Consider the following 26448-nt stretch of genomic DNA (forward strand, 5'->3'; position numbering starts at 1 on the left):
GGTTTTAACTCCAACCCTGTTCCTGGAGAGCTAACCTCCTGTAGGTTTTAACTCCAACCCTGTTCCTGGAGAGCTAACCTCCTGTAGGTTTTAACTCCAGCCCTGTTCCTGGAGAGCTAACCTCCTGTAGGTTTTAACTCCAACCCTGTTCCTGGAGAGCTAACCTCCTGTAGGTTTTAACTCCAACCCTGTTCCTGGAGAGCTAACCTCCTGTAGGTTTTAACTCCGCCCTGTTCCTGTAGAGCTAACCTCCTGTAGGTTTTCAAACCTACAGGAGGGTTAAATCCAGAAATAGGGTTGGTCAGTACTGTTGAAACTATATTTTCTAAATACATATGAATATTTGTAGCTACTTTTAAGTAAATACCTGCAGTAAACTTGTGCAATATGTTAGGAGATAAAGAAGACTGTGTTTTTTCATTTCACCTGTCAAATAATGTTTCATTACGAAGCTTACCAGTAGTGTTTGTTTATAAACACACACTAAGGAGACCAGAGCCTTGTGAGTCACCCAGTGTTGTGCAGCATGCTCCAGGTGATCTAGTTACACTACGGAATGTTTGCCAGCTAGATATCTTATAACTAGTAATTTAACGGTTTAAAATGGGTTAAATGCTCTGCAGTTGTGCATTTGGTTGGCTAATTTAGTAGCTAATTAGCTATTTAGCTATGTGGTAAGCTTCTTCCAAAATCTAGTTTCGCTTGGTAGAAGCAGGAAGTCCATTCCTGGATCAAGAGCCTAATATTTGTTTTGTGCTTGCAGCAAACTGTGAGTAGCATTGTTTTTGATACTTGTATAACTCTATTAGCTGGGATGTCTGTCCTACTTTAGGTCAGAGACTGTAAAATGTTTGCAATGCGCTCATTAGCATTTTTAGTTAGCATTCTCTATGGGATGTTACATGTACTTGTTAGCATTGCTAACCTTCCGATTACAAAGACTCAGTGGGGTTTGAAAATAGCACTCCTTGTGTTCATCAGTGCCAGATTTACTGAATGTATGTATGGCACAAGGTCCGTATGAAGGTATGAAAACCTGGATACTGCCGAAGCCTAATTGGCATTCCCTTGCTTTGTTTGTGTGTGTTTGGACACTGTTTAGACATGTGGAGATAAAAATGTCAGCATTTGCTGACGGGAAGGGGCCAATTATCTTTATGCTGGCCGAGTGGTGTGTGTGTGTGTGTGTGCGTGCGTGCGTGTGTGTGTGCGTGTGCGTGTGTGTGTGTGCGTGTGAGAGAGAGAGAGAGACTGTGTGCTCTGCCTCGTCGTTTGTCTTCTACTGTAGCATCGTGCCTGTCTGCCTTCAGAGTCTCCCCACTCACAACACATTACATGACACATAGGTAAAGGGGGGAACATGGAACCGGAGAAACAAGAGACACACACACACACACACACACACACACACACACACACACACACACACACACCTCCCTCAGAGTGATCATCAGACTCGTTCACTTCTCCGTTTTAACCATTTACTGTTTCCATCTGTAGGTTCTTCATCTCAAATCCAGTGTATTGGTCGTATACAGTTTAGAAGGTGGTATAACGTAGCAGTTACTGCAAAATGCTGAAGTTACTTTTAGCAGGAACATTTCAAACAATTAAAATGTAAGGGAGGGGGGGGGACAAAAAAGACAAAAACAAAAACGGCTGGACAAATCTGATTGACAAGACAAATAATACTCTAGCAGTAATCACATGGAATCTATACGTATGTACACCAGGAGAATTTACATACACTACATCAAGTAAGAATGACATGGAAATGGAAATGATGCAGACAATTACATTGGAAGCAACATTCTTTCCGCAATATTAAGCTGATCCCCCCCCCCCACCCTCAAAAAAAAGAATGAAATGTACAGCAGAATATATATTAGAGTGAATTATGTTCAGAATCCAGTATATAAATAAATATGTGATGTGTTTAAATAGTGTAATTAAAATACAATGGACACGAGTAGAAATGAGCTACGTCGGGGATACAGTATTTTAAATACACAGTTAGAAACAGGAAGTTATCTTTCAATGTTCTTATAGGATAGCAGCGTTAGCTGTGTGTGTGTGTGTGTGCGTGCGTGCGTGCGTGCGTGCGTGCGTGGGTGCGTGCGTGCGTGCGTGCATCACCTGGTATATGGCTAGTGATAGCTGTCCAACAGTCTGATGGTGATAGAAGCTGTTCAACAGTCTGATGGTAATAGAAGCTGTTCAACAGTCTGATGGTGATAGAAGCTGTTCAACAGTCTGATGGTGATAGAAGCTGTTCAACAGTCTGATGGTCTGGTAATAGAAGCTGTTCAACAGTCTGATGGTGATATCAAATCAAATCAAATCAAATGTATTTATATAGCCCTTCGTACATCAGCTGATATCTCAAAGTGCTGTACAGAAACCCAGCCTAAAACCCCAAACAGCAAGCAATGCAGGTGTAGAAGCACGGTGGCTAGGAAAAACTCCCTAGAAAGGCCAAAACCTAGGAAGAAACCTAGAGAGGAACCAGGCTATGTGGGGTGGCCAGTCCTCTTCTGGCTAGCCGGGTGGAGATTATAACAGAACATGGTCAAGATGTTCAAATGTTCATAAATGACCAGCATGGTCGAATAATAATAAGGCAGAACAGTCAGGTGGACTGGGGACAGCAAGGAGTCATCATGTCAGGTATTCCTGGGGCATGGTCCTAGGGCTCAGGTCCTCCGAGAGAGAGAAAGAAAGAGAGAATTAGAGAGAGCATATGTGGGATGGCCAGTCCTCTTCTGGCTGTGCCGGGTGGAGATTATAACAGAACATGGCCAAGATGTTCAAATGTTCATAAATGACCAGCATGGTCGAATAATAATAAGGCAGAACAGTTGAAAGAAACTGGAGCAGCAGCACGGCCAGGTGGACTGGTGACAGCAAGGAGTCATCATGTCAGGTAGTCCTGGGGCATGGTCCTAGGGCTCAGGTCCTCCGAGAGAGAGAAAGAGAGAATTAGAGAACGCACACTTAAATTCACACAGGACACCGAATAGGACAGGAGAAGTACTCCAGATATAACAAACTGACCCTAGCCCCCCGACACATAAACTACTGCAGCATAAATAGATAGATAGAAGCTGTTCAACAGTCTGATGGTGATAGAACCTGTTCAACAGTCTGATGGTCTGGTAATAGAAGCTGTTCAACAGTCTGATGGTGATAGAAGCGGTTCAACAGTCTGATGGTAATAGAAGCTGTTCAACAGTCTGATGGTGATAGAAGCTGATAACAGTCTGATGGTGATAGAAGCTGTTCAACAGTCTGATGGTGATAGAAGCTGTTCAACAGTCTGATGGTAATAGAAGCTGTTCAGCAGTCTGATGGTGATAGAAGCGGTTCAACAGTCTGATGGTGATAGAAGCTGTTCAACAGTCTGATGGTGATAGATGCTGTTCAACAGTCTGATGGTGATAGAAGCTGTTCAGCAGTCTGATGGTGATAGAAGCTGTTCAGCAGTCTGATGGTAATAGAAGCTTGCCTGTTAGCAAAGGTGTCAGCTAGAGATGATGTGCAGGAGCTTGCAGGGATTTGTCGTCTTGCATGATGCCTACTTTGATGCTAATTACCATTTTCGATTCTGAGAGTAAATAGAGACAAATCTATTGATAAAAGTCACTTTTTGCGAGAGAGATTTCCGTGTTTATCAAAATATTACACCAGGGTTAGCCTACACAAAACACAACTATTATTTGAAGTGTTTCTGTAATCCTCAATTGGAACCATTTCCCTGTTTGGTTGCTAAGTATTATGGGTATTATGACTCCTCCACTGTAGGTCTATATTTGCGAGGAGGAGCAGAATGGAGGTGTGGTCAGAATAGCCTGTGTTTGGTTTCATTCTTCAAGCCTTTGGTTCAGTGTTTGGTTTAGTTCTGCAAGGTTTTGGTTCAGTGTGTTTGGTTTCATTCAGCAAGCCGTTGGTTCAGTGTGTTTGGTTTCATTCTTCAAGCCTTTGGTTCAGTGTTTGGTTTAGTTCTGCAAGGTTTTGGTTCAGTGTGTTTGGTTTCATTCAGCAAGCCGTTGGTTCAGTGTGTTTGGTTTCATTCTTCAAGGCGTTGGTTCAGTGTGTTTGGTTTCATTCAGCAAGCCCTTTGGTTCAGTGTGTTTGGTTTCATTCAGCAAGCCCTTGGTTCAGTGTGTTTGGCTTCATTCAGCAAGCCGTTGGTTCAGTGTGTTTGGCTTCATTCAGCAAGCCGTTAGTTCAGTGTGTTTGGTTTCATTCAGCAAGCCGTTGGTTCAGTGTGTTTGGCTTCATTCAGCAAGCCTTTGGTTCTGTTGACATGCTGCTGCTGCTATGGGTTGTTCTAGTCCCTCTGCTGACTTTGTGTGTCATGATAGCAATGTTTATTTGATTAGTTGATTTCACAGGGACCAAACATTGCCTCAGATTCTGACACCTAGAATCTGAGACAATGTTTGGTCCTTGTGAAATCAACAGCATCAACTGGGGCTGCGGTGTCATCACTACCGGGTCTCGCCACCTTGGCCTGGATGAGGGCAAGGTTCTTGGCAGTCTGGTGAAGTACACTTCCAAGCAAGGGCTTTGGGATGGAGATGCAATATGGCAGTTGTGCCAACATATCTCCTCAGCCACCTGGTGGAAGGGACTTTGTGGATCTGAGGCTCTTTCCCCTGTTGCCTCCGTCATCCTCCAAATCCCACCAACATCAGCCGCCTCAGAGCGCAACTGGTCCTTGGTTGGAAACACACACACCAACACATGCAACAGGCTGACCAATACAAGGGTTGAAAAATTGGTGGCCATCCGGGCAAATTTGAGGCTTTTTGAGCCTGACAACGAGCCATCCTCAACAAGGTTGGAAAGTGATTGAAGATGAGGCCTGATGTTCAAGAGGTGGACATTGATGAGGTCCAGGGAGAAGATATGGAAGCCTGAGAGGAAGACAACCAGAGCTTTAGTTCCTAGACTATCATTTTACAGATGAATGTTGAAAATGTATTTGGGAGATGCGATGGATCATTGGGGATCATTCAATATTCCCTTTCTTTGGTTGTTCAGTGAAATCATCCCATGTGAAGAGTCAACTCATTTAATTAAAGTTCAATTCACAACAATTTATTTTATATTTTATTTCATTTGAAAGGATTTAATCATTTGCAATTATGTCTACTTATGATAAGGTAAATGGTTTATGTTTCTGTCTCCATATGATATTCTAAATATATCCAATGCAAAAAAACATCTACATTTAAATGGTAGTAATATTCATTTGAATATATTCCCGTTAATTCCCATATATTCCTCTTAATTCCCATATATTCCCCTTACTTCCCATATATTCCCCTTAATTCCCATATATTCCTCTTAATTCCCATATATTCCCCTTACTTCCCATATATTCCCCTTACTTCCCATATATTCCCCTTACTTCCCATATATTCCCCTTACTTCCCATATATTCCCCTTACTTCCCATATATTCCCCTTACTTCCCATATATTCCCCTTAATTCCCATATATTCCTCTTAATTCCCATATATTCCCCTTACTTCCCATATATTCCCCTTACTTCCCATATATTCCCCTTACTTCCCATATATTCCCCTTACTTCCCATATATTCCCCTTACTTCCCATATATTCCCCTTACTTCCCATATATTCCCCTTACTTCCCATATATTCCCCTTACTTCCCATATATTCCCCTTAATTCCCATATATTCCTCTTAATTCCCATATATTCCCCTTACTTCCCATATATTCCCCTTACTTCCCATATATTCCCCTTACTTCCCATATATTCCCCTTACTTCCCATATATTCCCCTTACTTCCCATATATTCCCCTTACTTCCCATATATTCCCCTTACTTCCCATATATTCCCCTTACTTCCCATATATTCCCCTTACTTCCCATATATTCCCCTTAATTCCCATATATTCCTCTTAATTCCCATATATTCCCCTTACTTCCCATATATTCCCCTTACTTCCCATATATTCCCCTTACTTCCCATATATTCCCCTTACTTCCCATATATTCCCCTTACTTCCCATATATTCCCCTTACTTCCCATATATTCCCCTTACTTCCCATATATTCCCCTTACTTCCCATATATTCCCCTTACTTCCCATATATTCCTCTTAATTCCCATATATTCCCCTTACTTCCCATATATTCCCCTTACTTCCCATATATTCCCCTTACTTCCCATATATTCCCCTTACTTCCCATATATTCCCCTTACTTCCCATATATTCCCCTTACTTCCCATATATTCCCCTTACTTCCCATATATTCCCCTTACTTCCCATATATTCCCCTTACTTCCCATATATTCCCGTTAATTCCCATTCCCCTTACTTCCCATATATTCCCGTTAATTCCCATATATTCCCCTTACTTCCCATATATTCCCGTTAATTCCCATATATTCCCCTTACTTCCCATATATTCCCGTTAACACACACATATTCCCCTTAATTCCCATATATTCCCGTTAATTCCCATATATTCCCCTTAATTCCCATATATTCCCGTTAATTCCCATATATTCCCCTTACTTCCCATATATTCCCGTTAATTCCCATATATTCCCGTTAACACACACATATTCCCCTTAATTCCCATATATTCCCGTTAATTCCCATATATTCCCCTTAATTCCCATATATTCCCGTTAATTCCCATATATTCCCCTTACTTCCCATATATTCCCGTTAATTCCCATATATTCCCCTTACTTCCCATATATTCCCATTAATTCCCATATATTCCCGTTAACACACACATATTCCCCTTAATTCCCATATATTCCCGTTAATTCCCATATATTCCCCTTAATTCCCATATATTCCCGTTAATTCCCATAGATTCCTCTTAATTCCCATATATTCCCGTTAATTACCATATATTCCTGTTAATTCCCATATATTCCCCTTAATTCCCATATATTCCCCTTAATTCCCATATATTACTCTTAATTCCCATATTATCCCCTTAATTCCCATATATTACCGTTAATTCCCATATATTCCTCTTAATTCCCATATTATCCCCTTAATTCCCATATATTACCGTTAATTCCCATATATTCCATAAAGGGAATAGTGTGCCATTTAGGATGCATAAATTGTGTATCTGAGAGCAGGAATCCTCCAATAATAATAATAATAATAGGAAGAGTAGCTGCTGCTTTTCGGCAACAGGGGATCCTAATGAAATACCAAAATGAGCAGAATAACTCTACACTAGACAGGTCCATAGAGGTCAGTGGCAACAACCTGTCTGTGTCTAACAATGCTGGATTTAGCAATAGAACGGTCACTCCAGATAAAGGGCCGGGCGGTATGCTATTGAATTACAGTAATGGGTGTGTAGTGTCGTTTGCAGGCCAGTGGGCTATAGTGGACTGACTGTGTGGATCAGGACAACAGTTTAAACACACTGTAATGGCTGGGTCCAGAGTAGGAGTTTTATTCATTTACGATTTCAGAAGGAAAAAGCGATCCTCGATCAGCACACTCCGACTCCGAGATGCTTTGTGAATACTGGTCCGGGTTTACACCTACTCCAGCTGAAATCACAGCAGCCAATCAGTGGGTGTTACCTTGTAGATTAGAACTTCAGGTAACATTCCATTCATTCCACTCAGGTTGGTTCTCAGCCAGTTATCATTCAAATATCACATGGATGTTTATTCAGTCTCTCTAGCTAGAGTTCCATCCAGTTGGCGGCAGATTGTCATGCAAATATTTAAAAATATGAATCAAGAAAATGTGTATTTGCCCATTAGTGGTGTGTTTCCGCCAAACTGACTAGTTTTTTTTTATTTAACCTTAATTTAAATAGGCAAGTCAGTATAGAACAAATTCTTATTAACAATTAACGGCCTACCCCTGCCAAACCCTAACCACACTGGGCCAGTTGTGCGCTGCCCCCTATGGGACTCCCCAATCACGGCCGGTTGTGATACAGCCTGGAATCGAACCAAGGACTGAGATGCAGTGTCTTAGACCGCTGCGCCCCTCAGAGGCCGTTGTATGTGCCATCGTCAACCAGATATGCTACAGAAACATCGCCATGCATCCAATCTATTTTGTCAGGCAATGTCCACATAATTCTCACATATTCTACAATGTAATAATCATTTGAATATCAATGCCATAAAAATATATTATTCATATATCTTAAAGTGGTAACTTTTCTTATTTTTTTTAATTTGACACTTTTTACATGCTTTCTGGGGGGGGGGGCAGTTCTATATTAGGCCCAATATTTAATTATATCAATTGTATAACATTAAGGCCCTTGAAGTTGCCTTACCACTGCTTAATGATGTTTTGTCCTAGGGTTAGGCCTATGATGTTGTATAGGTGCAGTTATAAATATATTCACTTTTATTCCTCAAACATATGGAACTGCATAACAATCTTTCTTATTGTTTCTTTCAAACTATTTAGAAATGTTTATCAATTTAAATATTCAAATCAAATATTGTTTATGTTTATTTAAATGTTTAATTATATGTTTATGTCGCACATTGGCCCCATCATTTATAGAAAGGCCCATGAAGGCGTTTCCACCGCCATGTCTCGCATAAACTGTTTATACGGACACAGAAAGATCCCAACATGTGGAGCGAACCAATCATCTGTCAGCATTTTTTCAAATTTCAAACCGAAATTTCCTGTTTCCTGTCATGATTTGTTTTTAAATACTGTATGGGTCCTAAGGGCCCTGTCAAAAGTAGGTATTTTTTTCTCCCTCTAATGGGTAATTACTCTGACCTGGTTCCCTCCCTTGCACTAATGGGATTGTGCCGTGACATTAAAAGGTATGCATATTTAAGAGGATTTTAGAATTCAACACGGTAATATGTGTGTGTGTGTGTGTGTGTGTGTGTGTGTGTGTGTGTATGGAGATTAAAACATGCACCATTTCTCTGTAGTGTTAACTCTATGAGAGACTACATGGGCGACATATATTGCTTTCACATAGGATTATATATATATAATATAATATATTATCAATATATATATATATATATATATCAATATATATCAATATATATACACTACTGTTCAAAAGTTTGGGGTCACTTAGAAATGTCCTTGTTTTTGAAAGAAAAGTGTTTTTTTTTGTCCATTAAAATAACATCAAATTGATGTTGATACAGTGTAGACATTGTTAATGTTGTAAATGACTATTGTAGCTGGAATCGGCTGATTTTTAATGGAATATCTACATAGGCGAACAGAGGCCCATTATCAGCAACCATCACTCCTGTGTTCCAATGGCACGTTGTGTTAGCTAGTCCAAGTTTATCAATTTAAAAGGCTAATTGAAGCGCTCTAGGGGGCGGTAAGCGGGGATTCCCGGGAAGGCAGAATGACCGGTGAGGCGACGCTGTTAACAGCCGAGTTACTGAGGGGCTGTGAGGTTATCGTCGTAGTAGGCTGCCTCCCAGCCAACCAGCGGAATTGCTCCAGCAAGATGTCCAACGCCTGGTCATGGCGTTCGGCCAAGGTGTGGACCCCCTCCACAAGGCCACGAAGCAATTCCTTGTGCCTACCAATGGTGGCTCCCTGAGAGGAGATGGCGTTGCGCAGCTGGTCCAAGTCTGCTGGGTCAGTCATGGCCAGTTCGTACTATCAGGTATCAGGTAAGCCCCAGATGCAGACAACGTCGAAGTAACAACAGTTTATTAATCGAACAGGGACAGGCAAAAGGCAGGTCAACGGCAGGCAGAGGTCAGTAATCCAGACAGGTGGGGCAAAGGTACAGGACGGCAGGCAGGCTCAGGGCAGGCAGAATAGTCAACGCCGGGAAAACTAGAAAACAGGAACAATCGAGAGACAGAAGCTGAGGGAAAACGCTGGTAGGCTTGATGAAACCAAACAAACTGGCGAAGGACAAACAGAGAACACAGGTATAAATACATAGGGGATAATGGGGAAGATGGGCGACACCTGGAGGGGGGTGGAGACAATCACAAAGATAGGTGAAACAGATCAGGGTGTGACACCTAGTGCCAGTGAAGATCCTGAGGGACACAGGTGCCGGCAACCTGGTCACTGAGCCGGCTAACGATGATGTTACAAAGAAAACGGTCCCTACTTTCCCTGTTATCGCGTTATCTGTGGGGTGTTTAACTCAATATTAGGGGGTTGCTCTTAATGTTTTGTACTCTCGGTGTATAACAATCATTTATAAGATAAAAAAATGGATGTAGCAACTACAGATTGCTGCTTTAAGTCCACTTGTGTCCTGTTTCTATGAAGTTACATTACGTCAGTGGAAATCTGGGACCATTGCTATTCCTAGAATTATAATATCTTATTCAATTGCAGCGTACTGTGTTGTACAGGCCAAAGGGAGTTCAGGCTGTTAAAACTGTTTAACAACAATGTGTGTATCATGTGGACACCACTCACATATCTGTCTGGTCCTGTATCAAAGCACTATCAGAGAGGTCAAATCATTTTCTGGTTGGCACGTTTAAAGCCATGTCGTGGCTTCAGATGAGACTGATTGCTGTAGTCTGTCTCCAAGCCATAAAAGAGCAGTTTTTTGGTTTGTTGTCCTTTTTGTTTTTCAGGAGGAGGGCAGAAAGAGACATTAACTTTGTCATTTTTTGTTTTTCAGGAGGAGGGCAGAAAGAGACATTAACTTTGTCCTTTTTGTGGCATGTTTTGCTGCCTGTGCAGTATACTGTACCCCTCTCCTCCTCCATCTCTCCCTTAGATAGCACGTCACTGTCATGAACAGGCGGATGTGACTGCTGTAGACAGCGTTGCACAGGGAATCTAAGGCTGTGTTTCAAATGGTACCCTATTAATGTTGCACGGTATAGAGAAACTTCTGTACTTTATAGCCCCTCCCCCCCAAAAAAACACGGGTTCGTTCATACTATCATTGTTTTGTTACGTTCGGTACCTCTTTCAAATGTGTCTCACGTAAGAAGATCAAGTGTGTCTGTCAGTCGCAGCCCCTTTTTATAGGGCAAAGTAAAGGCCTGCTCCACTTACTCATACACTGCTAGCTTTGCACTGGGAGTCTGGGCTGCATTCTCAGCTCTCCACTCATGCTGCACTGGGAGTCTGGGCTGCATTCTCAGCTCCCCACTCATGCTGCACTGGGAGTCTGGGCTGCATTCTCAGCTCCCCACTCATGCTGCACTGGGAGTCTGGGCTGCATTCTCAGCTCCCCACTCATGCTTCACTGGGAGTCTGGGCTGCATTCTCAGCTCTCCACTCACGCTGCACTGGGAGTCTGGGCTGCATTCTCAGCTCCCCACTTACGCTGCACTGGGAGTCTGGGCTGCATTCTCAGCTCCCCACTCATGCTGCACTGGGAGTCTGGGCTGCATTCTCAGCTCCCCACTCACGCTGCACTGGGAGTCTGGGCTGCATTCTCAGCTCCCCACTCTCGCTGCACTGGGAGTCTGGGCTGCATTCTCAGCTCCCCACTCACGCTTCACTGGGAGTCTGGGCTGCATTCTCAGCTCCCCACTCACGCTTCACTGGGAGTCTGGGCTGCATTCTCAGCTCCCCACTCACGCTGCACTGGGAGTCTGGGCTGCATTCTCAGCTCCCCACTCACGCTGCACTGGGAGTCTGGGCTGCATTCTCAGCTCCCCACTCACGCTGCACTGGGAGTCTGGGCTGCATTCTCAGCTCCCCACTCACGCTGCACTGGGAGTCTGGGCTGCATTCTCAGCTCACCACTCATGCTGCACTGGGAGTCTGGGCTGCATTCTCAGCTCCCCACTCATGCTGCACTGGGAGTCTGGGCTGCATTCTCAGCTCCCCACTCATGCTGCACTGGGAGTCTGGGCTGCATTCTCAGCTCCCCACTCATGCTTCACTGGGAGTCTGGGCTGCATTCCCAGCTCTCCACTCATGCTGCACTGGGAGTCTGGGCTGCATTCTCAGCTCCCCACTCACGCTGCACTGGGAGTCTGGGCTGCATTCTCAGCTCCCCACTCAAGCTGCACTGGGAGTCTGGGCTGCATTCTCAGCTCCCCACTCACGCTGCACTGGGAGTCTGGGCTGCATTCTCAGCTCCCCACTCATGCTGCACTGGGAGTCTGGGCTGCATTCTCAGCTCCCCACTCACGCTGCACTGGGAGTCTGGGCTGCATTCTCAGCTCCCCACTCACGCTGCACTGGGAGTCTGGGCTGCATTCTCAGCTCCCCACTCACGCTGCACTGGGAGTCTGGGCTGCATTCTCAGCTCCCCACTCACGCTTCACTGGGAGTCTGGGCTGCATTCTCAGCTCCCCACTCACGCTGCACTGGGAGTCTGGGCTGCATTCTCAGCTCCCCACTCACGCTGCACTGGGAGTCTGGGCTGCATTCTCAGCTCCCCACTCACGCTGCACTGGGAGTTAACACACTTGAATGATGCAACGCAGCATGTAGACAAGGTGAGTTCTATCAATATATTAATCTCTATTTACTCTCAGATGTAAAAAAAATTAAATGCAAATTAGTGTCAAGGTAGATGTAACAGTATAACTTTAGTCCGTCCCCTCGCGCAAACCAGGGACCCTCTGCACACATCAACAACTGACACCCACGAACCATCGTTACCCATCGCTCCACAAAAGCCGCGGGGGAACCACTACTTCAAGGTCTCAAAGTGAGTGAAGTCGCCGATTGAAATGATATTAGCGCGCACCACCGCTAACTAGCTAGCCATTTCACATCCGTTACATAGACATCATGCAAATCCCTGCGAGCTCCTGCAAGTCATCTCTAGCTGACGCCTTTACTAACGGGTATTGTGTCAGTTTCAAACTTGCACAAGACAGTTCACAGAATTGTCCATTTAAATACATTTTTTGCCAATTTATTCATTACTACATTCAGCTAACATTAGATAGTTAATCCAGAGATTCTTTGCCTGGCTTCAGTAGTGGGAGTTGGGAGTCCCATAGGGCGATGCACAGTTGGCTCAGCGTCGTCCGGTTTGGCCTGGTTAGGCCGTCCTTGTAAATAACAATTTGTTCTTAACTGACTTACCTAGTTAAATAAAGGTTAAATAAAGGTTAAATAAAGGTTAAATAAAGGTTAAAGAAAACATTTTAAATCATATGTTCTCCTAGCAGTTGCCAATGACATAAGTCCTAAAATGGAAGGGATTGTTTGTCATCTGTAGCCCCATGAAATCAGTTAAAACAAGGTCAATAACTCACACTCTCCTATTGAATAATAGCATGTATTGTGAATAGATGTAGGCTACATCTTGAATTACCCAGTCTATCAATAAAGATAAACCATTCAAATAGATAATTGCAATTATGTTGTTTTGTAATTAGATTGGTAAAAACAAAGTCAAATTGATTGAATGATTGTATAATTGATTCATTAGTGCATACACACTGTCTTTAAAAGATAATTGACATAAAAATGTTGAGATGTAAGGATATGGAAGTCAAAAACGATTGATCAGAGCAGTAGCTGAGTTTACCTTTGTGGATCAAGTGGCATTCTGGGACTTTGGCTAATACACCTACTTTTTGTTGTTGTTGTGGTATCGTTTTGTTGTTGTTTTGGTTTCGAGTATCGTGATGGTGTCGAGTATCGTGATGCTAAACCTGGTATCAGTATCGAAGTCAAAAATCTAGTGTGGTAACAACACTATTCCCTATATCAGGGGTTCTTCAACTTTTTCAGCCTGGGACCCAAATGAGAAATTCTGTGTTTTCATGGGACCCAAGCTTAGGAAAATACGCAACTATACATAACTATCGGTTCATTGCCCTTATGCCTAAAACAAATGCAATATAGACAAAAATAAGTAACAATGAAATTAAATATAAATATATGTATATATATTAAATATATGTATTAATGTTTATTTTCCCCCATTAAAAACACTCTTACATATCTGTCTAGGTTGGAACTGTTGCTGTGAAAATACAATAAATGATTTTCATTCTGAACTGGAATTAACAGATTGATCACATCACACAGATGCATAACAGAACACACACACAGGCTATTTGATAGTGCAACCCTAAGTAACAATACAGATGAAAAATGATCAGGCCTATTGTACATACTGTAGAAATTATTTACTGTAGAAATTATTGTTGAAAGAGAGTCTAGATTGGAACTGTTGCTGTTAAAATACATATTTTTAATTTTGAACTGGAATAAACTGATTGATCACATCACACAGATGTAGACCAGAAAACCCACACACACAGTCCTAATGAGAGCATGTCTATTCTGAGCTCTGTTTTTGACAGTGTAACACTGAGGTGATGCTCAGCCTTGAAACTGTTTCTGTACTTGTTTTTTAAAGTATGTCAGATTTGAGAACCCTGACTCACATAGATGTGTGGTGCCAAACTGGATCAGAACATCTAGTGCTTTGTCAGTCAGGCAGGCGACCACTTCCTGCTGGGTTTGCCTCAAAAAGCATCTCGCTTCAAACAGTTTATTCCAGTTCAAAAAAACTATTATTATTGTATTTTAACAGCAACAGTTCCAACCTAAACTTGTTTTCAACAATCACAGGCCTGATAATTTCTACAGTAAGATGTACAGTAGACCTGATAATTTCTACAGTAAGATCTACAGTAGGCCTGATCATTTCTACAGTAAGATGTACAGTAGACCTGATCATTTCTACAGTAAGATGTACAGTAGGCCTGATCATTTCTATAGTAAGATGTATAGTAGGCCTGATCATTTCTACAGTAAGATGTACAGTAGGCCTGATCATTTCTACAGTAAGATGTACAGTAGACCTGATCATTTCCACAGTAAGATGTACAGTAGACCTAATCATTTTTACAGTAAGATGTACAGTAGGCCTGATCATTTCTACAGTAAGATGTACAGTAGGCCTGATCATTTCTACAGTAAGATGTACAGTAGGCCTGATCATTTCTACAGTAAGATGTACAGTAGGCTTGATCATTTCTACAGTAAGATGTACAGTAGACCTGATCATTTCTACAGTAAGATGTACAGTAGGCCTGATCATTTCTATAGTAAGATGTATAGTAGGCCTGATCATTTCTACAGTAAGATGTACAGTAGGCCTGATCATTTCTACAGTAAGATGTACAGTAGACCTGATCATTTCCACAGTAAGATGTACAGTAGACCTAATCATTTTTACAGTAAGATGTACAGTAGGCCTGATCATTTCTACAGTAAGATGTACAGTAGGCCTGATCATTTCTACAGTAAGATGTACAGTAGGCCTGATCATTTCTACAGTAAGATGTACAGTAGGCTTGATCATTTCTACAGTAAGATGTACAGTAGACCTGATCATTTCTACAGTAAGATGTACAGTAGGCCTGATCATTTCTATAGTAAGATGTATAGTAGGCCTGATCATTTCTACAGTAAGATGTACAGTAGGCCTGATCATTTCTACAGTAAGATGTACAGTAGACCTGATCATTTCCACAGTAAGATGTACAGTAGACCTAATCATTTTTACAGTAAGATGTACAGTAGGCCTGATCATTTCTACAGTAAGATGTACAGTAGGCCTGATCATTTCTACAGTAAGATGTACAGTAGGCCTGATCATTTCTACAGTAAGATGTACAGTAGGCTTGATCATTTCTACAGTAAGATGTACAGTAGACCTGATCATTTCTACAGTAAGATGTACAGTAGGCCTGATCATTTCTATAGTAAGATGTATAGTAGGCCTGATCATTTCTACAGTAAGATGTACAGTAGGCCTGATCATTTCTACAGTAAGATGTACAGTAGACCTGATCATTTCCACAGTAAGATGTACAGTAGACCTAATCATTTTTACAGTAAGATGTACAGTAGGCCTGATCATTTCTACAGTAAGATGTACAGTAGGCTTGATCATTTCTACAGTAAGATGTACAGTAGACCTGATCATTTCTACAGTAAGATATACAGTCGGTCTGGTCATTGTTCATCTTCATCTGTACTGTTACTTAGGGTTGCATCAGTAGCTAGCTGGCTTTAGTGTTTCCTGAATTATTTCCTGAAACCCTGTTTCCTGAATCACTGTTTCTTGAAATCCTGTTTCCTGAAGCACTGTTTCCTGAAACCTGTTTCCTGAAGCAATGTTTCCTGAATCCCTGTTTCCTGAATCCCTGTTTCCTGAAATCCTGTTTCCTGAATCACTGTTTCCTGAAACCCTGTTTCCTGAAGCACTGTTTCCTGTATTACTGTTTTCTGAATTCCTGTTTCCTGAATCACTGTTTCCTGAACACCTGTTTCCTGAAGCACTGTTTCCTGAAACCCTGTTTCCTGAAGCACTGTTTCCTGAATTACTGTTTCCTGATCCCTGTTTCATGAAGCACTGTTTCCTGAAACACTGTTTCCTGATGCACTGTTTCCTGAAGCACTATTTCCTGTATAACTGTTTCCTGAAGTAGTCAGTTCGGTCAGGACGTTTCATAAATTAGTTTGTTATGCGAGTAACCGTAAGCAGCTACTGCTGAATCGGCTCAATCAGCCTTTCTCATGACCACACATACATTCCTACTGCAGACAGGGTAACCATGTGACCCCAAATGTATGTGCGCCACTTACGATAACAGGTGCATACAGGCAGGAGTGTAGGCTGTTCGGACATTACCCACATCTCTAATTGTGCCCTGTCTGGCATGAGGACTGTTTTTACTGAGTTAGTCACTCTCATCCAGAGCCACTTACAGGACCATCTCAGGGATTTGAACCACAAACCTTTCAGTTACTGGTCCAACACTCTTAACGGCTGGGCTTCCTGTCACCCCGTGCTTTCACTGTATTCCTCTGTCTAATCGGTGAATGTGTGAAGAGTGAGGCATGTGTATTTGTGTGTGTGTGTGTGAAGACTGTCTGCCTCAGGAGATTTGATCCAACACCTCTGTTTACGTTCTCTTTCACACTAACTCACCAACACCTCCCTTTCTCTCTCTTCCCACTTCACCTTCCTCTCCCTCTTAACCTCTTCCTCTCTTCCTCTCTCCATCTTCCTCTTTTCCACTTCCTCTTCCTCTCTTCATCTTTGTCTCTTTCGCACTCCGTTTCTCAGTTTCTCTCTGTCTCTCTCCCAATTCATTTCAAGGGGCTTTATCTCTCCCTTACTCTCTCTTCCACCCCCCCACTCTCTCTCTCTCTGTCTCTGTCTCTGTCTCTCTCTCTCTCTCTCCCTCTCTCTCTCTCTCTCTCTCTCTCTCTCTCTCTCTCTCTCTCTCTCTCTCTCTCTCTCTCTCTCTCTCTCTCTCTCTCTCTCTCTCTCTCTCTCTCCCTCTATCTCTCTCTCTCTCTCTCTCTCCCTCTATCTCTCTCTCTCTCTCTCTCTCTCTCTCTCTCTCTCTCTCCCTCTATCTCTCTCTCTCTCTCTCTCTCTCTCTCCCTCTATCTCTCTCTCTGTCTCTGTCTCTGTCTCTCTCTCCCTCTATCTCTCTCTCTCTCTCTCTCTCTCTCCCTCTATCTCTCTCTCTCTCTCTCTCTCTCCCTCTCTCTCTCTCTCTCTCTCTCCCTCTCTCTCTCTCTCTCTCCATCTCTATCTCTCTCTTTCTCCTTGTCCAGTTTCCACCTAAGATCAGAGAACTATAAAATCCCTCTATTGCTACGACAAACCCGAACCCCCGTCCCTCGTCACAAAACCACAAAGAGGCAGCACAGATGTGTTTTTAGAAGAAAAGCAATCTCATACAGACAGCAACATATTGTCTGAATTTCGGTTTGTTGCAGCAGATTTCTGAGCTGCCATTTTGTTTTGGTGTTAAACAACGCTTAGAGATTATACAGTGAAGATGTGGTAGTCTGTTCTGTACTAAGATCCTTTTCAGATCATATGTGGTAGTCTGTTCTATACTTGACTGCTTTTCAGATTATATGTGGTAGTCTGTTCTGTACTTGACTGCTTTTCAGATCATATGTGGTAGTCTGTTCTATACTAAGATCCTTTTCAGATCATATGTCTTGATCATCTGGTCAAATGAGTAATTATCACGGTAAAGCTTTACAGTATCATTGGCTTTGCGTTGCAACATGAAGAGATATTCGTAGATTTTTATGATCGTCATCTTGTCATTATTACCCTCTCTGACATCCAACAGATTTCTTAAGACAAAAGTGCCAAATGCTCTAATTGGGAAAATGAAGAGAGCGTGATAACACATGCTCTACCACTAACCTGGACCGTCTAACGGGACACGGTTCAGTATTGTACAGCGTGTGTCTGATTGCAGTGGCCCTCCTTCATTCCTAGAGGTGGAGGTCCATCCATTTATGTGTACACAGTCTTTGTCTTGTATAGATCCTGTCTGCTGGCTTTGTGAAAGTACAGACTGTCTAGATGCACTGAGGTAGAAGGCCATACCGTTTTGTTCCATTCATGCATACGTACAGTCTGTCTGTCGGTCAGTGTTAACAGCCTGTGGGCCTCTGGGGTCCTGGCGTTGGGGAACAGGGCTCGGAGATGCTGCGACAGATCGTCTCCATCCCTCCCTGCACTTCCCCCCCCCGTGCCTATATGCCTGGTCTCCCTGCCTGCCAGCTTTCCTCTCTGTGTGCCTGGGCCGTGTTGGCACATGGGGACGTCCTGTCAGTTTTGGGTGACAGACTGGGACGCTTCCTGACATCACCAACCTGCCAAGTGTGACAGCACCGCAGGGCAAGGCAGCAGGACATTTTCCCACTGACATGGATGTTCCCTAAATCCTGAACCCTAACCCCTGACCTCTAGCTGTGTGGTTTGGTGGATGTTGACAGTGCTAGGTTGAATTAGATTAGAATAAAAACCTTTAATGGTTTGTATTATTATTATTATTATTTCAAAAATAATTGCAAAAAATGAATTGTTATTTTTTATGTCCATATGAAGCTGATTGTTGGCGTCACGTGATCAATCAACCTTAGTTGATAGAGATTAGTCCTGATTAAGCCCCTGTAACGGTGGCTTAAATTACAGCTCTACTTCCTCTGTCTGAACAGGCCTTAGTGTCAGACCATCTGGTACCTTAATGCTACTCTACCCTACTGCTGTATACTACTGCTGTATACTACTGCTGTACACTACTGCTGTACACTACTGCTGTATACTACTGCTGTATACTACTGCTGTATACTACTGCTGTATACTACTGCACTACCCTACTGCTGTATACTACTGCTGTATACTACTGCTGTATACTACTGCACTACCCTACTGCTGTATACTACTGCTGTACCCTACTGCAGTATGCTACTGCTGTATACTACTGCTGTATACTACTGCTGTATACTACTGCTGTATACTACTGCTGTACACTACTGCTGTATACTACTGCTGTATACTACTGCTGTATACTACTGCACTACCCTACTGCTGTATACTACTGCACAACCCTACTGCTGTATACTACTACTGTATACTACTACTGTATACTTCTGCTGTATACTACTACTATATACTACTGCTGTATACTACTGCTGTATACCACTGCTGTATACTACTGCTGTATACTACTGCTGTATACTACTGCTGTATACTACTGCTGTATACCACTGCTGTATACTACTGCTGTATACTACTGCACTACACTACTGCTGTATACTACTGCTGTATACTACTGTTTATACTACTGCTGTATACTACTGCTATACACTACTACTGTATACTACTGCACTACACTACTGCTGTATACTACTGCTGTACACTACTGCTGTATACTACTGCTGTATTCTACTACTGTATACTACTGCTGTATACTACTGCTGTATACTACTGCTGTATACTACTGCTGTACACTACTGCTGTACACTACTGCTGTATACTACTGCTGTACACTACTGCTGTACACTACTGCTGTATACTACTGCTGTATACTCCTGCGTTATACTAATGCACTACCCTACTGATGTATACTACTGCTGTATCCTACTACTGTATACTACTGCTGTACATTCAGCCCCACAGCCCCGGCCAGGACACTCTCTGCCTCCTGGTAAGAGAGAGAATACATAACACATAAACACACACAGATGTATACGCTTGGACACACACACTCTAATTTGCACGCAGGCAGGAACTAAAAAACACACAGGTTAATGCGTGTGCACACACATATCGTACAGTAGTGTAGTGTAGAGTATACTCAAACAGCTGGCTGATCCAGCTGTTCCACATCTCCATCCACAGAGAGAGATTGTTTTTATTAAAAAAATAAAAAAACTTTATTGGCCCAATAGCTACAGTGGGGCAAAAAAGTATTTAGTCAGCCATCAATTGTGCAAGTTCTCCCACTTAACAAGATGAGAGAGGCCTGTAATTTTCATCATAGGTACACTTCTACTATGACAGACAAAATGAGAAAAAAAATCCAGAAAATCACATTGTAGGATTTTTTTATGAATTTATTTGCAAATTATGGTGGAAAAAGAAGACCTTTATTGGCCCAATAGCTACATCATTAAAAGCAGAAACAGTTCTTCATTTCAACTGACCTAAAAAGTTACTACCAAGCACCCCTCCTCGTCCACTGTATATATAACCCCAAATCAGTGTTAAGAATGTTCGTCACCTTACCTACAGGTCACCACTGAACAGGACATTATATTATTTTTGTTGTTCGTTTTTTGTTGTTGTTTGTTCTTCAACTGTGTTGAGTTCATTTTTCATTAACGGTCTCAGAGTAAGGCCGTGGGAAGGGACCTCATTAATATCTATGTTTCTGCACATGGGATTGATTATGTGATCTTATACTACACAAAGATAAATAACTTGGTTTTTCCAGTTTATTGTTCCAATATTAAAATGGTTGGATATCCTCTCTCTGGCTAGATTCCAATAGGAATTATTAATCACTTCACAAACCGGCATATTGTGAGCCAGGATTTTCAGACCATATTGTTGAGGATAACTGGGCCCTAACTAAATCCTGAGGATAACTGGGCCCTAACTAAAGGCAGAGGATAACTGGGCCCTAACTAAAGGCAGAGGATAACTGGGCCCTAACTAAAGGCTGAGGATAACTGGGCCCTAACTAAATCCTGAGGATAACTGGGCCCTAACTAAAGGCAGAGGATAACTGGGCCCTAACTAAAGGCAGAGGATAACTGGGCCCTAACTAAAGGCAGAGGATAACTGGGCCCTAACTAAAGACAGAGGACTAACTAAAGGCAGAGGATAGCTGGACCCTAACTAAAGCCTGAGGATAACTGGGCCCTAACTAAAGGCAGAGGATAACTGGGCCCTAACTAAAGGCAGAGGACTAACTAAAGGCAGAGGATAACTGGGCCCTAACTAAAGGCAGAGGATAACTGGGCCCTAACTAAAGGCAGAGGATAACTGGGCCCTAACTAAAGGCAGAGGATAACTGGGCCCTAACTAAAGGCAGAGGATAACTGGGCCCTAACTAAAGGCTGAGGATAACTGGGCCCTAACTAAAGGCAGAGGATAACTGGGCCCTAACTAAAGGCAGAGGATAACTGGGCCCTAACTAAAGGCTGAGGATAACTGGGCCCTAACTAAAGGCTGAGGATAACTGGGCCCTAACTAAAGGCTGAGGATAACTGGGCCCTAACTAAAGCCTGAGGATAACTGGGCCCTAACTAAAGGCCTTATCTGAGAATGGTTGTTGACCTGAGAATGGTTGTTGACCTGAGAATTACCTGATAATTGTTGTCGACCTCAGAATTACCTGAGTATGGTTGTTGACCTGAGAATTACCTGAGTATGGTTGTTGACCTGAGAATGGTTGTTGACCTCAGAATTACCTGAGCATGGTTGTTGACCTGAGAATTACCTGAGTATGGTTGTTGACCTGAGAATGGTTGTTGACCTCAGAATTTCCTGAGAATGGTTGTTGACCTGAGAATTACCTGAGTATGGTTGTTGACCTGAGAATTACCTGAGTATGGTTGTTGACCTGAGAATTACCTGAGTATGGTTGTTGACCTGAGTATGGTTGTTGACCTGAGTATGGTTGTTGACCTGAGTATGGTTGTTGACCTGAGAATTACCTGAGAATGGTTGTTGACCTGAGAATGGTTTTTGACCTGAGAATGCTTGTTGACCTGAGAATTACCTGAGAATGGTTGTTGACCTGAGAATTACCTGAGAATGGTTGTTGACCTGAGAATGGTTTTTGACCTGAGAATGCTTGTTGACCTGAGAATTACCTGAGTATGGTTGTTGACCTGAGTATGGTTGTTGACCTGAGAATTACCTGAGTATGGTTGTTGACCTGAGAATTACCTGAGAATGGTTGGCATGACAGTGGGCCTCAGGATCTCTTCACAGTATTTCTGTGCATTCAAATGACCATCGTTAAAATGCAGTTGGTTCCGTTGTGCGTAGCTTATGCCTGCCCACACCATAACCCCACCGCCACCATGGGGCGTTCACATCCTGACATCAGCCATCTGTCCGGTACATTTGAAACCGGGATTCACCCACAGTTTCATCAGAGATCCGGGTGGCTGGTCTCAGATGATACCCCCGGGTGAAGAAGCCGGATGCGTGGTTACACGTGGTCTGCGGCCAGTTGGATGTACTGCCACATTTTCAAAAATGATGTTGGAGACAGCTTATGGTAGAGAAATTAACATTCAATTCCCTGGCAACAGCTTTGGTGGACATTCCTGCAGTCAAGCATGCCAATTGCACATTCCTTCAAAACATGAGACATCTGTAGCATTGTGTTGTGTGACAAAATGGCACATTTTAGAGTGGCCTTTTATTGTCCCCAGCACATGGTCCACCTGTCAGGCTGCTGGCTCTACCTATCTAAAGATGCTGTTATATGCTGTGTCAGGAGGAGAGAGAGAGAGAGAGCGAAAGGAAGGGATGGAGGAGAGAGCGAGAGGAATGATGAGAGCGAAAGCACAAGGAGAGCTGAGTGTCGGGGGCAGGATGAGAAGGGGGAGGGAAAGGGAGGGAGAGCCCAGAGCAGGCGTGTGTGTGTTTGTGAGGCCGTTTCACCCCCAGCCTCTGCAGATAAGTGCAAGTGACCTCATTAAGAGATCCCCTGGCAAAGCTGGAGTGTGTGTGTGTGTGTGGTGTGGTGTGGTGTGGTGTGGTGTTGTGTGTGTGTGTGTGTGTGTGGTGTGTGTGTGTGGTGTGTGGTGTGTGTGTGTGTGTGGTGTGTGTGTGTGTGTGTGTGGGGGGGGGGGGGGGGGTGTGGTGTGTGTGTGGTGTGTGTGTGGTGTGGTGTGGTGTGTGTGTGGTGTGGGTGTGTGTGGTGTGTGTGTGTGTGTGTGTGCTCAAAGAGCCCAGAGCTCCAGCAGATCAGGCTGACAGATTGCAGGCAGGGAGCTTTTCAACCATGCCACAGAGCTAGGCTGGGCTTCCCACTCCTCTCCACACTGTTTGTGTGTGTGACAGAGAAAGAGATGAAAGGATGGAGAGATTAGAGATGGTGACAGAGAAAGAGAAGTAAGACAGACTGAGGGGAAAATGTGTTTCTTCTCTCGAGGACTTGTTTTGTCTATTTTTATAGGACTTGTTATATGTGGGTTGGCCCTGTAAAAACAACACCTGGTTCCCATGATGCAGCTTGTTACCCTGGAGTAAATGAGGGAAAGAACGAGAGAGATAGAGAGAGAGAGGTTGGCTGTTGACCTTAGTAAAAGAAGCTTCTGTCAGAATCGAGGGATGAGTGGAGGAAGGATGGATGGAGGATGGATGGATGGATGGATGGATGGAGGATTTGTAACTTTCTTAAGGCCTTCCCACACTGTAGGTCGGATTCAGTCTTGTACCATCAAATCAAAATGTCATTGTCACATGCTTTGTAAACAACATGTGTTGACTAATAGTAAAATGCTTACCTACTTGGCTAGCTTGGCCTCCCAACAATGCAGAAATCATTTTTTGAGAGTCCAGTGTGTGGGTAGAGTTCAGTGTGTGGGTAGAGTCCAGTGTGTGGGGTAGAGTCCAGTGTGTTGGGTAGAGTCCAGTGTGTGAGGTAGAGTAGTGTGTTGGGTAGAGTCCTGTTTGTTGGGTAGAGTCCAGTGTGTGGGTAGAGTCCAATGTGCTGGGTAGAGTCCAGTCAGTGTGTAGATAGAGTCCAGTGTGTGAGGTAGAGTAGTGTGTTGGGTAGAGTCCAATGTGCTGGGTAGAGTCCAGTCAGTGTGTAGATAGAGTCCAGTGTGTGGGGTAGAGTCCAGTGTGTGGGGTAGAGTCCAGTGTGTGGGTAGAGTTCAGTGTGTGGGTAGAGTCCAGTATGTGGGTAGAGTCCAGTGTGTGGGTAGAGTCCAGTGTGTGTGTAGAGTCCAGTGTGTGTGTAGAGTCCAGTGTGTGTGTAGAGTCCAGTGTGTTGGGTAGAGTCCAGTGTGTTGGGTAGAGTCCAGTGTGTGTGTAGAGTTCAGTGTGTGTGTAGAGTCCAGTGTGTGTGTAGAGTCCAGTGTGTGGGTAGAGTCTAGTGTGTTGGGTAGAGTCCAGTGTGTGGGTAGAGTCCAGTGTGTGGGTAGAGTTCAGTGTGTGGGTAGAGTCCAGTGTGTGAGGTAGAGTAGTGTGTTGGGTAGAGTCCTGTTTGTTGGGTAGAGTCCAGTGTGTGGGTAGAGTCCAGTGTGTTGGGTAGAGTCCAGTGTGTTGGGTAGAGTCCAGTGTGTTGGGTAGAGTCCAATGTGTTGGGTAGAGTCCAGTGTGTGAGGTAGAGTAGTGTGTGGGTAGAGTCCAGTGTGTGGGTAGAGTCCAGTGTGTGGGTAGAGTCCAGTGTGTGGGTAGAGTCCAGTATGTGGGTAGAGTCCAGTATGTGGGTAGAGTCCAGTGTGCGGGGTAGAGTCCAGTGTGCGGGTAGAGTCCAGTGTGCGGGGTAGAGTCCAGTGTGTGTGTGGGGTAGAGTCCAGTGTGCGGGGTAGAGTCCAGTGTGTGGGTAGAGTCCAGTGTGTAGATAGAGTCCAGTGTGTGTGTAGAGTCCAGTGTGTGGGTAGAGTCCAGTGTGTTGGTAGAGTCCAGTGTGTGAGGTAGAGTAGTGTGTGAGGTAGAGTAGTGTGTGGGTAGAGTAGTGTGTTGGGTAGAGTCCAGTGGTGTGTTGGGTAGAGTCCAGTGTGTTGGGTAGAGTCCAGTGTGTTGGGTAGAGTCCAGTGTGTGGGTAGAGTCCAGTGTGTGGGTAGAGTCCAGTGTTTGGGGTAGAGTCCAGTGTTTGGGGTAGAGTCCAGTGTGTGGGTAGAGTCCAGTGTGTGGGTAGAGTTCAGTGTGTGAGGTAGAGTTCAGTGTGTGAGGTAGAGTTCAGTGTGTGAGGTAGAGTAGTGTGTGGGTAGAGTCCAGTGTGTGGGGTAGAGTTCAGTGTGTGAGGTAGAGTCCAGTGTGTGGGTAGAGTCCAGTGTGTGGGTAGAGTTCAGTGTGTGTGTAGAGTCCAGTGTGTGGGTAGAGTCCAGTGTGTTGGTAGAGTCCAGTGTGTGAGGTAGAGTAGTGTGTGAGGTAGAGTAGTGTGTGGGTAGAGTAGTGTGTTGGGTAGAGTCCAGTGGTGTGTTGGGTAGAGTCCAGTGTGTTGGGTAGAGTCCAGTGTGTTGGGTAGAGTCCAGTGTGTGGGGTAGAGTCCAGTGTGTGGGTAGAGTCCAGTGTGTGGGTAGAGTCCAGTGTTTGGGGTAGAGTCCAGTGTTTGGGGTAGAGTTCAGTGTGTGAGGTAGAGTTCAGTGTGTGAGGTAGAGTTCAGTGTGTGAGGTAGAGTAGTGTGTGGGTAGAGTCCAGTGTGTGGGGTAGAGTTCAGTGTGTGAGGTAGAGTCCAGTGTGTGGGTAGAGTCCAGTGTGTGGGTAGAGTTCAGTGTGTGAGGTAGAGTTCAGTGTGTGAGGTAGAGTCCAGTGTGTGGGTAGAGTTCAGTGTGTGAGGTAGAGTTCAGTGTGTGAGGTAGAGTTCAGTGTGTGAGGTAGAGTAGTGTGTGGGTAGAGTCCAGTTTGTGGGTAGAGTAGTGTGTGTGCATAGAGTCTAAAAGAGTTAGAAAAGGGTCAATGCAGGTTAACTATTTAGTACTCTTATGGCTTGTTGGTAGAAGCTGTTCAGGATCCTTTGCGCTCCGGTACCTCTTGCCGTGCGGTATAGAGAGGACAGTCTAAGACTTGGGTGGCTAGAAGAGGGCCTTCCTCTGACACCGCTTGGAATAGAGATCCTGGATTGCAGGGAGTTTGGCCCCAGTAATGTGCTGGGCCATACGCACTACCCTCTGATCTGAGGGCCCATGTTATATCTTTTCAGTCCGCTGAGGGGGAAGAGGTGTTGTCGTGCCCTCCTCACGACTGCGTTGGTTTATGTGGACCATGATAGGTCCCTAGTGATGTGGACACCGAGGATCCTAAAGCTCTCGACCTGCTCCACTGAGGGGCCCCCGTCGATGCGAATCGGGGTGTGTTCTGCCCTCCATTTCTTGAAGTCCTCTGCCAGCTCCTTTGTCTTGCTGACAGTGAGGGAGAGGTTGTTGTCCTAGCACCACACTGCCAGGTCACTGACCTCCTCCAAATAGGCGGTCTCATCGTGTCATCAGCAAACTTGATGATGGTGTTGGAGTCGTGCACGGCCACAT

This window comes from Oncorhynchus clarkii, chromosome 17 (assembly GCF_045791955.1).
Source record: "Oncorhynchus clarkii lewisi isolate Uvic-CL-2024 chromosome 17, UVic_Ocla_1.0, whole genome shotgun sequence".
Classification (NCBI taxonomy): domain Eukaryota; kingdom Metazoa; phylum Chordata; class Actinopteri; order Salmoniformes; family Salmonidae; genus Oncorhynchus; species Oncorhynchus clarkii.